The following is a 16,748-nucleotide window of genomic DNA, read 5'->3' as shown; positions in this document are numbered from 1 at the left end:
TGATTAAACATAAACATTCAAGTCTCTACACTGACTAATAGATTTTTATACTTAAAATTATTCTGTTTCTCTGATGGATGTCCAACTTGAAAGAATATTACTATTTTCTATAATTATCTATACTCAGTAAACATTTTTGACTCTATACAGTTACCATTTACAAACTTTAATTGAAATAAATTTATGTAAATTCATTTACTTCATTTACATAAGTTCATCTTAATAGCCATGCTATTTTATAAAATTTAGTTTTCTTTAAAGTATACTTTAATATTTTTGCATTTGCCTGATATCAGTTTTAGACTTCCTCCCAACAGTTTACTTTTGTTTATTCTTAGTGTTCATTGGTAATAACAAGTAATTTATACTTAATTCTTTCAGTGATATATTTTGAGTGAATCATCAAAATCACTACCATTAAAATTACAAAGAGATTTCAAGTTTTAAATTAAATGAATAAGGCCAGTGATAATATTTTCTTTAAAATATTTTGTGAGGACTACATAGTGTTTGTGACCATAATTATTTTAAAAATTAACTTGTACACATTTTGTTGGTATATTCATCTATAACATAGATTTTTTTATAACACCAAAAAATAATTAACGTGTTTTTCAAGAAGTCATAAAAAGATAGGGATACAACATGATCTCTGCTTCTGTGGAGCTGACAAAGTAATGAGGAGGACAGTAATTGAATAAGTAACTAATTCCTATAATCAATATTATGGATAAATGGCAATGTATAATAAAATAGTTTTATAGCTCTTTAAAAAAGGTTTTCAAATATATGTATATTGATGCTGTTAACCTGGCAGAAGCTGCCACTGCTTCATTGCTATTATATAATATTCTCATCAGGAAATTAAAAACTAGCTGAATTGATTTGTGCAAGAGATATAAAGTCTTAACTAAGCAGATCCAATGTTAAAACCAAGACTTCAACCTCAGTATGTTCATTCTTGCCAAAAGCAAGTTCTCTTGAGTCTGATATATTTATTCTCTAGGTGTTTGGTGCTAGAACAGCATATAGAGTGAGATATCAGATACAGTTGTAATACAAGAGGTAACATTTACTGGGTGTATATCATGTGTCATATTTTGAAATTTATTATTTTCATTTCTTGCAACACTCTAACCACAAACTTTGGTGGAATTACTTCCATTTTATGGATAAGAAGCTAAGTAAAAATATTAGTTATTATTTTCAAATGGAATTTTGGCTCTGAGTGTCAAACTATTTCTGCTTTTTAGAGTATTTGTAAATATAGAAAACTGTTTTATAAAATTATGTATACTTGCTATCATAGAAATCATACCTTTTGAAATATGTAATAAACTCTTAGATTTCTTCTTAAACATATGAAATTTTTAATGAGACAAAAAAATTAGATAAGGTAAATATCTTGGTTTCACTTATTAAAACTAAACTGATTTAAAAATGGTTCCTTAAATGGCTTGATATATTATCTGAAATGTTTAGACTTATTATTGGTGAAGTATTCTAAGGCTATTTACATTTTAACTTAGCATTACTTTTTCCAGTGGGGCAGAAATTTACATCAGTAGTATGGCGTATTTTATCTGTTAGTGGAGAAGTAAGACTGAAGTGCTGAAGAAATAGTATAGAGCTTGTACAACATTATATTTTGAAGAAAATTGCATGTCATATGTGTCAAAGATAGTTGATAGAGTGAAACATTTATTGATTTTTTTGTGTGTCAATATCTGTGCTAGGTGCTGTTATGTACATGGCTTAATGATCTCATTTAATTAATGTGCCTTGAATAATAATAGTCACACAATCATCTATAGCAAGTAATCTTTAGGCTTCCACCCCGGGAGAGACACTGTGTTAGGTTATGTAGCATATACAAAGACTTATCCTCGGGGGTCAGAGCCTAATTATGGAGATAAGACCTATATACAAAATGATGGAGATAGCTTATAAATGCCAAAATAGGAGTATAAGCCATAATTGTTAAGGATGTACAAAGCATTAAAATAATTTTTTTGAAATTATTTTAACCCATTTTTATTATCATCTGGAAGAAGTCAGGTTGTCAAAGGTAGCTCTGAGAGGTAGGAAAGGTAAGAAAAGGTCCAGCATATCAGCACTTCCAGTTTCAGATGAACTATCAATAATTATCAGCAATGCAGTTGTGTTAGCCTATTGACAATGGAAATGAAAGTATTTCTTTTTTATTTGTTTTCCTAAAGCATTGGGAAATCATTAACAATAGATCAAACTGTTTCCCACTTTTATAAATTTATTTGAAAAGTGATAAATTTAAATGTTAGTCAACTTGAATGAATCACATTATGAAAGAAAGTTTGAAAAGTAAACCATTTCTTAATTTCTTACAGTGCAAGTAGTCTAAAACCAACAATAGGAACAATTTATAAAAAAATTGTATTATTAAGTTCTGGAAGCCCTTTGAAACAAATATGTAAAAGTTCTGTAACCCAGGACAGTATCATAATTTTCACTGATAATACAAGAAGGATCATTAATTTAGCAAAAGCTATCTATAAATTATTGTTGGCTCGTATAAACTACAATATCATTTAAATTTTTTACGTGTCCATAAGAGTCACAAGTTCTATAATAGTTCTCTCATTACCTATGCACAAAAAAAGAAAAGAGGCAGATCAGAGGACAGTTAAAATATGCTTGTGAGTGTGTGCATGCACATGTGTGTGTGCTTACACACCTATGGTTCTCTGTGCAAGAAGAAGTAATGCAGCAGCTCATGCTGTGAGCAAGGCTAGTATTAGCTTCAATCAGTACTCACTGAATATTGTTGTTAGTGGGCTCTCTAGTTTAACATTTGTTTAGTATTTGAAAAATCAAGATGAAGAGGAGGAAAAAGTAGATTGTTTATATCACCTGACTGTATGAAAGAAACATAATAAAAGCAAATGCTCCCCATTATTACAGGGTAAAATGACAAGAGGGTGCTGTGGCATAGGAGGTGGCATGGGAGTTCATGGGAGTGACAGTAGGAGTAGAAGACAACAGAGATCTCTCCTTCATGTCATGAAGGAGAGAAAATTCACAGTAGTGACCTGAGATTCACAAAATGTCTGGAAGTACAAGAGGGTGCGTGGCTAATCAAGCAATTTATATTTCCTTCTAAATCTGCAGTTGAGGAGTGACTCAGAAACTGGTATTTATTGCTGTTACTGTGTCTATGCCAGCTCATATTGCCTGGTGAAACTGGAGTTTCACCCAGAAGTCATGTACCCATGTAGCTACTTCAGAATGTAGATGATGTAAATAAGGCCCTATTAATGGAAATATAAATAAGCCCTATTAATATCCTGTTTAAGGAATTTATCTTACAGATATGTAGGTGTGTGTACATACACACATACATATATATGAGGTCTGTCTGGAAAAAGTACAACCATTGTTAATATAACAAGAACGGTTTGTGCAACATCAATGTAACATAGCAGCCAAGGAGAGTGGACTGGAATGCGCATGCATGAACAATGATGACTTCACTGTACTAGTTAGTGGGGGCAGTTGACACTGTTGAGTGAGCATGTGTACTATGTGGCTGTCACATTCAAAATGACCGAGCAAGTAGAGCAATGAATATGTGCCAGATTTTGCATTAAGCTTGAACATTCCTCTGTGGAAACTATTCAAATGATTTAGAAGATTGCAGCTATGGACAACTGGTGACTGGTAGCTTCAACACTTCAATATACCTGCCATTAATCACATCCTCTGTAGAATATTTTGTGAAAAATCAAATCATGCAAGTGACGCAGACCCCTACAGCCCAGATTTGGCACCCTGCAACTTCTAGCCTTTCCTAAAACTAAAATCACCTTTGAAAGGGAAGAAATTTCAGACTGTCAGTGAGATTCAGGAAAATATGATGGGGCAGCTGATGGTGATTGGCAGAACTGTGTGAGAGCCAAGGTGCCTGCTGCCTGCTTTGAAGAGGACTGAGGTATCATTGTCCTTTGCACAATATTTCTTGTTTCTTGTATCTCCTTCAATAAATATCTCTATTTTTCTTAGTACATGGATGGATACATTCTGGACAGACCTCCTATATTTGCATTAGCATTTATTTGCCACAGTGTTTGAAATGGCAAATATTTGGATGTACCTAAAATTTAGATGAATTATGGCATACTAAATGAGAGACCAATATTCAGTGCTGAGATGATGGAAAATATGTACTGATATGGATATATCCCCAAGGAATATTTTTACATGAAACAGGATGTAGGAGAGCAGTATGTATCATGTACCGTCTTTTATTTAAATATGTGAGGTAATGATATCCTATATTTTTTCTTGTATAGGCATTAGAAACTATGGAATTATACTTAAGGATCTCAGAACAGTCATTTTTGGGGGAGAGATGAGAGCAGGCATTAGGCTGAGGAGGGAGAATGAGAGCAGAGAGACTAGAAATGTATGATTATATAATTTTTAGTGTCTTCTAAATGCATCATATGCAATCATATTATTCAAAAATAATATTAAAAGAAACATACTCTATGTAATAGGTATGTTGCTAGCTAGCAATGGGATTGAGCTGCCTCACACCTTTAAAAGTGATATAACTACCTGAATATAGTAAAAATGACCAAATAGACTTTTTTCTCATAAAGTCTATTACAGCTCAAATATCACTTCTTGAATTGATTATATGTTTATTGTTACTTTTGACATTTAAACTAGAGCTACATCTGTTTTAGTCAGACTCACAAGTACTGCTCACCCAGTTTCTTTGGGCTATTCATATTTTACTTTCGTGGGAAGAGGGATCGTAAATAAACATGCATTATCAAAAAAGGACTCGTAGGGTGTGTAACTGGAAACCTAACTGATTTAGGGCAAGTTTCTCTGTTCACAGTATTACAGATTACTCTTTCCAAACAGGAACCCCAAGGACAGGCTGCTTTCATCAGAATTATGAACTGAGCCATGATTGTGTTCATGCCCTCTGAACTGTCTTCTCCTTCTCATGTGGGACCCACAACCCCAGACACCATGTGCTGTTCTCTGCTTCCCTGAAACCTACTCATAATCGCAAACTTTCCATTCCACTTAGAGCTGTTGAGCATTTTACCCCTGAAACAATCTCTTTGTTGTCTTTTCAAACATCAGTCATATTGAAAAGAAGACTATATAGCCAAAGCCAATATTTAGGTTTAAACATATTAAATTGTATTCTCATTCTCTGACAAAATTTTCATGATCTGTTAATTAACTTGAAAAATTTTATAAAGATATAAAATTAAGTCTGATAATTATACATTTCATAATGTAAGTTTATTAGAGAATAAAAACAGCTAATTAGGTATATGTGTGTATAATCATGTAATTTTTTTAAATTTTCAGTTAAGCAAAACATTATTTCATTATGATCAGAATTTTTAAGCTGGAAAGGACTTTAAAGATAAGTCTCAATTACTCATTTCATTGTTGTGGCAACTGAAATCAGAATGAATAAATACGTAGTCTCAAATGTAGTTACTATATCACAACTATTACCTGATTTTTGATTTACATTTTTAATAGTAGCTTTATTGATACATATATATATATATTCATATACCATAAAATTCACCCTTTTAAAGTGTACAGTTCAGTGTTTTTTCATGTATTCTCAAGGTTGTGTAATCACCACTATCTAATACTAGTATATTTTTACCACTCAGAAAAGGAAATCCCCATTGGCAGTCACTCCTTATCCACACCTAACTCCAGTCCCTGGTGGCAAAAACTAATCTGCTCTGGTCTCCATGGATTTGCTTGTTCTGAATGTTTCATATAAATAGAGACATGCAATATGTGGCCATTGTGACTAGTTTCTTCCACTTCATAAAATTTTTCCAAGGTTCATCCATGTTTTAATATATCATTCTTTTTATGGTTAGTAGTCCATTGTGTGAACATACCATTCATTGTTTATCCACTCATTAACTGATAGGCATCTATGTTGTTTCCCCTTCAGGACCGTTATGAATAATGCTGCTATAAACATTTGTGTACACTTTTATATGTGGATATATATTTTCTTTTGTATTTGCTGTTTTAATTTTTTAAAAATTTTTATTGTTGCTGAATTACAGTTCCAATTTTTACTGTTTCTCTCCATGCCCCACCCACCCCCACTCCCCAGTCAGTTCCCACCCTGTTGTCCATTACCATGGGTCTTTATGTATGCGCTTTGACTTGACCATTTCCCTTTTTTCCTGTTATCCCTCTCCTCCCTCCCATCTGGTCACTGTGAGTTTGTTCCTTATTTCCATGTCTCAATCTCTATTTTGCTCGGTTGTTTGTTTTGTTCATTAGGTTCCACTATAGGTGAGATCACATGGTATTTGTCTTTTGCTTCCTGGCTTATGTTACTTAGCATAATGCTCTCTAGGTCCATCCATGCTGTCATGAAGGGTAGGCGCTCCTTCTTTCTTTCTTCTGCATAGTATTCCATTGTGTAAGTGTACTGCATTTTTTGACCCACTCATTGGCACATACTGATTGGCACTAAGGCTGTTTCCAGCATTTGATTATTGTAAATAATGCTGCTATGAACTTTGGGGTGCATATTTTCAATATGTTTTGGTTATACATAGGAGTTGAATGGCTAAGTTCTGTGATAACTCTATGTTTAACTTTTTCTTGAAAAACATTTTGGGAAACTTCCAAAATGTCTTCCAAAATGGTTGTACCATGTTAAATCCCTACCTGCAATACACAACAGTTTGAATTTCTTCACATTCTTTTCAACACTTGTTGCCTGCCTTTAAAAATAAAAAAAATCACCATCCTTTAACTTGTAAAATAGTACTTCACTGAATTTTTTATTTACCTTACCCTAAAGATTCATGAGGTTGAACATCTTGACGTATACTTATTGGCCACTTATACACATGTCTTTCTTAAAGAATTATATATTGAAATCTTTGCCCATTTTAATTGGGTTATTTGTCTTTTATTATTGTTATAGGAGTTTTTTTAATGTCCCATTACAAGTCTCTGATCACATATTTGATTTGCAAAAATTTTCTCCCAGTCTCTGTATGTTGTCTTTCAGTTTCTTTACAGTATCCATTGGTGCCAAAAATTTTCAGTTGTTATGAAGTCTGATTTATCTGCTTCTACTTTTGTTATTGCGTTTTTGTTGTCATATCTAAGAAGCCATATGTGTAATCCAGTGTTACAAAAACTGACCCCTGTGGTTTGTTCTAGGAGTTTATATGTATTTTTAACAATTTTTTCCTCAAAGGAGTTTATTCTGTGCCATTTGGCAGTTAAACAGTAAGAAAACAAGCAAACAAAGAAGTAAACCAGAAAGGGCATCTTAAATGTGTTTATATGATTATATTGCCTTCATTCAATTCATAAATGTTTTTGGATAACTACAATAAAACAAGCATGTTATTAGAAGCTGATAGTTTCTATGCAATGATATTATTTTTTTCTTCATGTCCTTGTGGCAGGTATTATATATATTTTTTAAGAAAAAAAGAGTTAAGTAACTTTCTATAAATCATTCTGGTAATAAGGGGTAGGCCTAGAGTTAAAAATAGATAAATAAAAAGGCAGTATGATTATTTGGTTACAAATAGCCAGAGCCTATGTGTAACCAAGTCAGGTGACATAGGGATTAAGAACAGGAATGCCAGGCCCTGGCTGGTGTAGCTCAGTGGATTGAGTTCGGGCCTGCAAACCAAAGGGTCACCAGTTCAATTCCCAGTCAGGGCACATGCCTTGGTTGCAAACCAGGCCCCCAGTAGGGGTGTGTGAGAGGCAACCACACATTAATATTTCTCTCCCTCTCTTTCTCCTTCCTTCCCCTCTGTCTAAAAATAAATAAATAAAATCTTAAAAAAAAAAAAAAAAAAAAGAGCAGGAATGCCAGAGCTAGGGAATTGCCTGGGTTTGAGGAGTGGCCCCGCAACTTCCCAGGTGTTGGACTTCGGGATAGTTAATTAACTTTTTTCTATTTTTTCCTAGCTTTTTGCAATGTGTAATATGGTATTGAGATTACTATGAGCATTAAATTAGTTAATGTATTTAAAATACATAAAACTGTGCCTGGCATGTTATTAATGCCTACAAAATGTTAGTTATGTTTACTTATACAATTATACAATAATCACTGCTCTTATGGAACTGACATTCTATTAGAAGAGACATTGAATTACTAAACCTGTAATTAGTTATGTAATTATGAATTTTGCTTAGTGCTACATCTATAAAAGGAAGAAATAAAACAAAAAATTTATATAATGAATAAGGTAGTTCAGTATACTCAAATAGTACTTTCTCCATTCTGTGCTATGAGGGATAAAGTCTTTTTATGCCAGGTTCGATTCCCAGCCAGGGTACATTCCTGGGTTGCAGGCCATAACCTCCAGCAACCGCACATTGATCTCTCTCTCTCTCTCTCTCCCTCCCTTCCCTCTCTAAAAATAAATAAATAAAATATTTAAAAAAAAAAAGTCTTTTTATGCTTGGTGTCTCGAATGTTTGGACAATAGTTCATCTTTTAATATATGTAGAATTTCAACATAGCAGTCTATGAGAAAATTTTTTATTGGGACAAAAATGTTCCTGACTCAACTAAAAAGTAGGTCATTGCCTATATTCAGAAATACAAAAAAAAAAAAAGAAAAACTCAGCATATGGTAATATTTCATGAGCTCATATTTCCACTCAATTCAGTATAATTACTTCAATTCATTTTTAGAAATAAGGGGTTATAAATCATACACCATATACAAATAGTAAATTCTCTCAAGATAATAAAGTTCATTTATCCCTGTAAATCTGAGGCCTTTGTTATTACAAGTGTTGAAAAGTAAAATTAAACAAGTCATCATCATTATAGTATTGCTGACAATCACTCAATGATGTAAGCTTACTGAACACATTTGGAAAGACATGTGCACAGGATCCCTTGCCTAGGACTAGAAAGGACTAGAAGACAGGAAAGAATTATGTACAATGAACGGAGATATTTAGCCTTGAGAAGGACCTGGACCTTTCTTCTTTCCCACGTAAGAGGGCTCCCTGATACCTCTTTTCAATGAAATAGCCCCACATTGAAGCTTTCTGTCAGGAAACAAATTGTCAATACTAGGCTTTCATAATTAGATAGCTTTGTTAGTGAACCAAAGTGGGGGGTCTTGCTGCTCACCACCACCAATAGGCAAATCTTAGAGATAGAGTGAGAAAGAAAAGAGGTTTTTATTCAAATGCTGCCTGATCTGGGAGAAGGGCAGACTCTTGTCTCAAAGCCCATGCCCTTTGGGAAACCCAGAGGAAAACCCAGCCCTCTTCGGCCAGACCAAAGACAGTGTTCAGAGTTTCTCCTTGCATTAAAGTACCACCTTTGGGGACCACAGTCGGCCACTGTGTGGTCATCCAGGTGGCTCAGCTTTTCTCCCTGCCTCTTTGGAACCTGTGTGTGGGGTTGGCACCACCATTGGCCAAGTGGATTCTGTGGCCAGAAGGTCCTGTAAACGCACTGGCCAGTGTGTTTGCACAGTGGGTAAGATGGCCTCCCTTCCTTCCCCTAAGTTTATGTTATTTTCCTGTGTGGGGCAGACCTGGTGCTTTCTCAGCCCAAACTTCTGCATACTCCAGAACCGTTCCCCAACCAATTTCTTCCCCAGCCTATATTGATAGGCTTCTCTGGTCCCACACCTTCCCCTGTGACCCTTCTGACCTCTGATGGTGCACACATGCATGCCTTCACCTGGCCCCACCCCCCAGTCAGGTACTGGGAGGGTGTAGGAGGGCTTTCTCCCTTATCTAATTATCTCGTTAGCCTTGGTGGCTCACTGCTATACTTTATTCTGTTGCCATCTTGCCTGGGGGCACGGCATCAGTCACCAGGAGTAGGATGCCCCACACTAGGTGTGAAGTGTTGGTGAGGTGCACACTTGGGTATGGGATACCTGTGGCCCCGCCCACTGCCTTGGGAGGTAAGTGATCTCCTCTGGCAGCCACTTCTGTTCCCCACCCTCCACTTGCTCCTAGCAGCCTGGCCAGGCTATCATCAGTTTTTGATGTAAATTATGAAAACTAATGTAGATTAGTACCAGTAAAATTTTCATATAGTATATAATGTGTTGTTTTGAAGTCTGTATTTTCTTTAATTTAAAAAAATTGGACAACCATTTTTTTCCTTTTTCATAGCCAAGCACACACTGACCTGCAGTCAATCTGTCAGTAGGAGCATGCTACTTAGAAAGGTTGTGGGTAATTTGAAAAAAAAAACATCAAAAATAGAAGAGATTGAGAGCTGGGCAAACCCTTGGACTCCATTCTAATTCAACTGAGCAAGATTTCTTTACTTTCAGGTCTGGCAAGAATCATTTCTAGAAGTTAACAGAAGTAGAGCAAGGCAAATTTGTGTGTGAGTTAGCAGTGGTGGGGGAGTATCTGAGTGAGCATGACTAATGACTGCTTAAATGGAGTGTATTTGCTTGTATACATTTAAAGATAGACAAAGCCAATTGGACAGTTGCTCAGTTCACCCCTCTATTTACAGGAGCTGAACAATCACCCAACATAAAAATAGATGGAGATCATAAGGAATTTCCTGCAAACAGAATTGGAAGTTTATTCAAATAAATACTGAGTTTTTCCACCTGTGTATCATTTAGAGAGTATTTTTCTCTTTTCCTGCCCCCTGCCTAGTCCTGCCACCACTGAGCACACCTGAGGTTTAGCCAGTTCCCGAATGATGAACAGTATGACTGTCAGACATGGGCAACACACTGGCCAAGCTTTGGCTATGTAAAAAAGGATTTTAAGATTAAAAGCTAGGGCGTAAGATATGCAACACAGAAAATTACTTAAGAAACTCTAAGGTTTAGCTTCAGATGCAACCCTTGTGCCTTCTCCATATTCTGTAGGGTTGGGAAAGTTGGATCGTTTATGGGGTCTCCTCTCAGCCCCGTATCCCTCATCTCTTGCATACTTTAATGTGCTGTCTGTTGTGCTTTGCTACTTTAACCTCATGCAGTGACAAGGCTGTACAAATAGTACAAATGAAACATCAGAAAAAAAATGTTGGCAGATAGGGCTAGAACAGAGAATTCATCAGTTCAATTTCTAAATTAAAGTTATCTTGGGCATTTGGCAGGGTTGGGCAAGCCACTTATTGCTTATGCTGGGGAAACAGAGGCTGTTTCTATGATGGGGAATAACCCTGGGTAGTTTTAAATAGAACTGCACATTTTTAAAACTTTGGGAGCTGGCTGAAGCGGGGGGGTTGGAATCTAATGGCATCTCACTGTACACTATCCTGTAGGATTTTCAGTTAGGGATAATTTTGCTGCTAAAGCAGAGAATGCCACACCCTTGGAAGGTAGCCCTTCAGTAGTAGTCAGGGATTTTGTGTTCCTCGTTTATATCTGTTCTGTTCCATCTTTTTTAACTCGAAAATTTTTTTTCAGTAAGGAAATATGTTTAATTTTCTTTAGTCTTTAAACTTGCCTTACTAGCTTTGTGGCAAAACTGATGCACTATTATATTCACGTCCTCTCTTTTGATAATAATCCTTCTTTTGCATTAATTTAAACTCTCTGATATTCTATTTATCTTACATGTTTTTACATTCAAATATGTTATGTTTTTACCTTTTTGGTGTTTAATTCTTATTCTTAATCCTCCATCCCCTAAATATAACATATTCCCATTTTTTAAACTTTGAGCACTGTTCTCCATCTTGACAACTTTCATGATTTTAATATGTCATAATTATTTTTAGGGTATTATTTTTTTTTTCTTGGTTCTCATTTAGTTTATCAGTATCAGTAGTTTTTAGGTTTATGTATCCTATTTATTTCTACTTATTCTCTTTTTAAGTTTTATTTTGTTTCCATGTTATTCTTTATTTCTGACTTGATTTTTTTCTCTTCAATTTTTCTTGTATTTTTCTTTATATTATTATATGGTTTGTGGTTACTATGACAAAACATTAGTATGCCATATGAGCAGCCGCATGAAGAGAGAGGGCGCCTTATTTCTTCTAGATGTTATGGTGTTGCTTTTCCAGCTGCACTTAATATATTTCCCCATTATTTTAAGGAAGCCTCTTCAAAGAAACCACACAGGATTCTAGAGGTCTGCAGAGTAACTCCAGGAGAGCCATAATGTAATCTACATGGATGACATTTTTGATTTCTTGATATTTATTTTATTGTGTTCTGTTCCACTACTGTTTAAATTCTATCACTCAGCTTAAAATGCAGGTTGTTCCAGACAGTTACTTCTGTAGGTAAATTTAAAAGGCATGATTTCAGACATTTTTCAAAATCGGTACTAGAGCTATTCAATAAGTTGAGTTTTTAATGATATCAATTATTGGTGTATAACATGCAATAATATATAAAATAGCATCTAATATACAACATAAATTAAAACCGTACATAATAAATCTATTATCTGTCTGTTGGTGTTATAAAATAAATGAAACTGATCCAGTAATTTAAGTGAGTATGAAACTGTTCTCTACATGTTTAGGTTTAATACCGTTGCAGAGATTTCTGGGAACAAGGAAATAGAGGCATAATTTGCATATTTAGGATTTGTCCAAGGGGATGTGCCTTGATTACAATCAGTGGTGGTCTTTTCTTTGTTTTGTGGGACCACTGCTGCCTCGCTCTGCCCTTGGATATTGCCATCAACACCACTCACAAAGAGGAAAGCGGGATATGGCTATAATACCAAGGGCATGTTTATATTATTATATGGCTTGTGGTTACTATGTGGTTATTATTATATGGTTTATGGTTACTTCTAGATGTTACGGTGTTGGTTTTGTGTTCTGTTCCACTACTGTTTAAATTCTACCACTCAGCTTAAAATGCAGGTTGTTCCAGACAGTTACTTCTGTAGGTACATTTAAAAGGCATGATTTCAGACATTTTTCAAAATTGGTACTAGAGCTATTCAATAAGTTGAGTTTTAAGTGAGTATGAAACTCTGGGCATGGCCTCTTGCTTCATATGACTCTTCTGGTTCACACTATAGAAAACAAATATTACACCTAAGTTTGATACAACCATTTAGCATGTTTCCAGGCTATGCTAATTGTGGCCGTATGCATGGCATTGCTGTTAAATGGTATGTGTTGGAGCAGACTCATTATGACTTTCTTGGATGCATCTTTGACCTGCTCTTGAAAACTCTTTAACTCAATTTCTTTGTATTGTGCGGTGGAGTTCTATTTGGTCATGTATTTCTTATTAGGCTCTTTCCCTTAGTGTTATGTTGACTATAAAAACATGGCAGTACCTTTAACAGCAACTGGATAGTTATCCCTGCTAAGGATTATATTTTAAATGTACTGTATGTCAGTATCTACAAAAAGTTTCAGCGTGAGATACAATTCATGCATCCATAAACATTTATTGCACACCTATTTTGTATGCAATACATTTCTTAAAACTGTTCTAGGCACTGGCAACCCCAAATGGAACAAATTAGACAAAATATCTGATTTTGCAGACCTGACATTTTACTAGAAAAACAGTTTTAAAAAATAAAGTATTGCACTGACTGCTATGGCTCAGTGGGTTGGGTGTCATCCACAAATCAAGAGGTAGCTGTGTGGATTCCTGGTCAGGGCACATGCCTGGGCTGTGGGCCAGGCCTGCAGTAGGGGGTGCATTAACAGGCAACCACACATTGATGTTTCTATCCCTCTCTTTCTCCCTCCCTTCCTCTCTAAAAATAAATAAAAACTTAATCTTTAAAAAATAAAAATAAATGAAATCTTAAAAAATAAAAACATAAAATGAAGTATCACTGACATAAAATTTATGTTAGTTTCAGGTATACAAGATAGTGATTAGACATTTGTACTCATTATTAAATGATCACCACAATAATTCTAGTTACTATCTGTCACCATTCAAAGTTAATATACTTCTAGTGACTATATTCCCCATTCTGTGTATAATATTTTCATGATTTGTTTATTCTGTATCTGGATGTTTTTACTTCTAAATCCCCTTCACCCATCCCCCTCTCCCAAACCTGTCCCCTCTTGTAACCACCAGTCTGTGCTTTGTACTTATGAGTCTGATTTGTCCTGTTTTTAGATTGCACTATAATGAGATGATGTGGTCTGTGCTTTTTTCTAACTTATTTGAATTAACATAATACCTTCCATGTCCATTCATGTTTTTTCAAATGGCAAAATTTTATTCTTTTTATGGCTGAGTAGTACCCCATTATATATATCACTTCTTCTTCATCCATTTATCCATTGTTGGAGACAGGTTCTTTCTATTTATTGGTTATTGTAAATAATGCTCCCATAATCTGTAAGGAAAATGGATGTGCATATATTTAATTTAATATATTCATTTCCTTCAGATAGATACCAAGAAGTGAAATAGCAGGATCATAGCTATAATAGCTGGTAGTTCTGCCTTTAAATTTTTGAGGAACTTCCATACTGGTTTTCATAGTGGTTGTGCCAATTTACAAACCCACTAATAGTGCGTGAGGGTACTCTTTTTATTGCATTCGGGCTGATACTTGCTGACTTCTTTACAGTAACCATTATGACAGATGTGATGTAGTGTCTCATTAATGGTTTTTATTTGTATTTCTTGATGATTAGTAATATTGAGCATATTTTATGTATATGTTGGCCATTTGTATATCTTCTTTGGAAAAATGTCTATTCGGATATTCTTCCCATTTTTTAATCTGATTTTTTGTTGTTGAGTTTTATGAGTTCTTCATATTTTTGGATATGTGTAGTCCTCAATAAAATAAAATAAACAGGAAAAGCTAAACAGTCTACATATGAAAAATAAAGGTTAAAAAAAACTCACCAGACCAAAGCCACATGAAACACTCATTCCATTTAATTTCTTGTTATGTGAACTGAGGAAAAATGAGAACATCAGGCCCCAAGGCAGTAATGCTCTGAGGTTCTAGTTCAGGCTCCTTCTTTGTGACAGATTCATGCACATACTGTGCACATGCCACTGACCCAAGCAGAATTTCACATGAATGGACAGGTAGGTGGCCAGAGGACCACAGTGTAGAATGATGGAAAGGAGGAGCATCAATGATGGTCAAGGATGGTCAAGGAAGTTTATCTATGATTGGAAAGTTCCCCCAGTTGGAAACTGGGGACCCAGAGAACCTTTCCACTGCAGGCTAAGCAAGAGCCAACATTAAAACAAAGGCAGAACATGGGTAAATGTAGGATGCTCAGAGAAAACTGGGTAGATGAGGAGGGAAAGGTGCAGAGAAAGGTTTGGGAAAGCAGTCTCAGAGGAGGAGGTTTTTCATTCTTCCTCCCTGTCCCCCTCCCTCTTCTTCTTCTTCCTCTCCCCCTCCCCTCTTCCTCCTTTTCTTCTTCATTTTTTTGTTTCAATTTTAAAGCAGATCCTGTTTATTAACTGACCAGATTACAAAAATGACCATAATAGATACCTTAGTTCACCCTTCTAATAAGCCTGTTGATCTGGTCCTCCCTGTTACCAACATCTCCACTTTCTACAAAATGAGTGGTCTTTTTCTTCATTCCACCTTGTGGAGGAGATAATTTGAAGCATTTTCCAACAGCATAGACCTCGTAAGTCAGATCCCCCGTGCAGATAATGCCATATTTACCAAGAGATCAAGCAGTCAATGCATTGTCTGCCAGGGTAATTTGTTTTCTGTTGATTTTGCCATAACCACATTTGTAGATCAATTCATTTATTGATCAGTTTAGGGTACCCCCATGCAATATATGGTTCCAAAATTCTCAGCATGTTAATCAAAGCCTTTCTGAGCTTAATGAAGGTGATATTGAATATCTGGCAAAGGTGAAGAAGCTGCAGCACCTTGTCCACACCATTGGCACCTCTGATCCTGGTGACAAATGCTAATTTGGGTACCTGTTCCACAGGTACATAAAAGTTGCCAGCTTTTCTTGCCATTCTAGCCATTTGAATCTCAGTTTTATGCATCCACCTATATTCCTTGGGATAGTGCTTAGATTTTTCATAGATAAAACTCCTCCATCCCTTTTGAAACATCTTTTGGGCAAACTTCTTTCTTAGGTACTTGATTTTCAGTGCTGGAATTTCTTTTGCTTTTTCTTAAGGGTTTCTGGCACAGCATGGACCTTCTACTTTTCTTCTGCACCCTCCATGGTTCCAGCCAGAAAAAAAGAGTTCTTCATTTTTTACAAGGCTATGAGAGTATGTTTAATCTCTCAGGATTAAATAAAAAGTGAAGATTCTGAAGAATTAACAAAGGAATGTCAAAAGAAGAGCACAAATGCCCCATTCTCTGTGGTATAATATTTTTCCCATTTAAAGCATAACTTCAAAATAAAATTCATTTTTATATTTTCTAAATGAAATGTACAATGGTTATCTTTCCAGTTTATTTTAATTTTTATATACAAAGCTTTATTTTAAGTTAGAAAAAAAAGAAAGGCAGAAAAGTAAATCGCAAAAGAGGAAACAGGAGTGATGACAACAGCAACACCCATTAATCTAAAAGTGAGTCTTCAAAAAGGGCCACCTGCAGCTACAGGGGAGGTTTTCCTCTGTAGGGCTCTCAGATAGGGAGGGGTCCTGTGACTCTGCTGCCCTTTCGCAAGGTACAGGGAAACCAGAGCACCCACCCTTTAGCCCTCCCCATTTTCAGTCTTAAGGACTTTGCCAAGTACCTCCACCAAAGTAATCTCCCACACATATTTTTTGACAATTCACTTGCAAACATATTTGTCC

General features: G+C 35.4%; 1 protein-coding gene and 1 pseudogene across 2 annotated transcripts in view; one reads left to right on the top strand and one right to left on the bottom strand.

The window, feature by feature from the left end:
* The window catches only part of GRID2 (glutamate ionotropic receptor delta type subunit 2), a 1,446,155-nt gene that overhangs the window by 99,319 nt on the left and 1,330,088 nt on the right, over positions 1–16,748 (top strand). The gene's annotated exons all lie outside the window — the stretch shown is intronic.
* LOC114491675 lies at positions 15,392–16,162 on the bottom strand (annotated as a pseudogene).

This window comes from Phyllostomus discolor, chromosome 1 (assembly GCF_004126475.2).
Source record: "Phyllostomus discolor isolate MPI-MPIP mPhyDis1 chromosome 1, mPhyDis1.pri.v3, whole genome shotgun sequence".
In the NCBI taxonomy this organism is placed as follows: Eukaryota; Metazoa; Chordata; class Mammalia; order Chiroptera; family Phyllostomidae; genus Phyllostomus; species Phyllostomus discolor.
Note: the sequence above shows the minus strand (reverse complement) of the source record. Positions and strands in the feature narration are given on the sequence as shown.